The 1,495-nt window shown below is 38.2% G+C and overlaps 1 long non-coding RNA gene across 2 annotated transcripts in view; it reads left to right on the top strand.

Moving 5' to 3' along the window:
- Positions 1-1,495, top strand: part of LOC109824902 — an 11,022-nt gene that overhangs the window by 6,862 nt on the left and 2,665 nt on the right. The window lies entirely within an intron of this gene.

Here is a 1,495-nt window from a genome sequence, read left to right as displayed (position 1 = left end):
TGAGGGCCCTTTGGTGTTTGAGCAGAGTCAGAGATAGGTTTAAAAAAACAAAGGAGTGCATTAAAGACCCGTCTGTACATTTCACTTCCTTGCTTTCTTATCTTCTCTTTCCTAGGCAACAACTTGTCCTTATAATATTATACCTTCAAATGTTTGAAGAGAACAAATGATCCAAATACACGCCCAAGAACACAAGGCTCCATCTTTTGTAGGTTAAGGAGAGAGGATCTCATCCCTTCACATTGAGATATGCAAGAGGGTTTGCACCCACATGTTGCTTTGTTGAAAACAATACCATCCTAATTGTATACTGCTTTTTAGCAGTTGTAGCTTTAATGCATATATTAATGCAGATTATTTTGATATTAGGGTCTTGGCTTTTCTAGCCAGCCTTATTCAGGTACCTGTCTATGCTTTTGGTAGTCTCCTTAATTTCCATCATGCAAGAACGTTTTCATAACCTTTTGACATGCAATCAAATTCACTAAAATGTTGATTTTTCCCCCCTTGACGTGTATTCTATAATGTTGGTTAGAAGTTAGTAGGTATGGGCAAATTAAAAGACAGAATATGGTCATTAATATGATTGGACCATGTTTCTCATTCTCCAAAGTCAAAACTACAGAGGGTAAAGTCAGGCTCTGCCATTTGACTGTGGAAATAAGCCCAATCCTTGTTCATTTTCCATATGATCATGTTGGATGAATTATGATCCCATATGAGCGTGTCGGATGAGCGACAAACGCTTTGTTACAATATTTTGACTCGTGGGCTAACGCGGTCACACTTCACCCAAGTATCCCATGTACATGGTAACTCATGACACATGAATATACCCTGTTATCGACATCAGTTTTGGCCATTCTGTATGCGAGCAGGCTGTTCTGAACCACTCGGATTCTGACCGCTGTATTATTCCTCCATTTATGTCTGGAGAACAGAGTGACTCATTTGGCTACTGATACAATAAGCGGTGAGTAAAGGGTTTGCCAAAGAAGAGCAATCCTTCACGTGATGGCATTTGAGAGCAATAATTCCGTCTGCCAATTGCTAAAGAAGAGCAAGCCTCCAAATCTACTGTAGCTTGTGGATCCATAGATGCCCATATCACCTCCACAATCAATCGAGATTAATTTCTTTTCATTTAATTTCGTTGTTTTATGTGTTATGTTGATATGCTTCTTGAGGGAGAACGTAAAATACGGCGACGTTATTCTATTAGAGTAGCGTATCAGAAAAATATTGTTGCATAAACGAACTATGGAAACAGATGCATACGCGGTTCTTGTTGTTAGGACGTGAAATTAATAATATCATCAAAATATCATCATAAACTTTAATGTCTTGTTGTTATCGAACTATTGTTTGAGCTGTCTAATTAAAGTCTAATCCCATCGAGCATTTAAAATGCTAACCGAAAACCCAAATTTTCGGCGGAACAGAAAAAGCCTGAACTACTGTCAATGATCATTTTCGTTGTTGATTAGACTAGTAC

The sequence above is a fragment of the Asparagus officinalis genome, chromosome 10 (assembly GCF_001876935.1).
Source record: "Asparagus officinalis chromosome 10, Aspof.V1, whole genome shotgun sequence".
In the NCBI taxonomy this organism is placed as follows: Eukaryota; Viridiplantae; Streptophyta; class Magnoliopsida; order Asparagales; family Asparagaceae; genus Asparagus; species Asparagus officinalis.
This window is presented reverse-complemented; position numbering and strand designations above follow the sequence as displayed.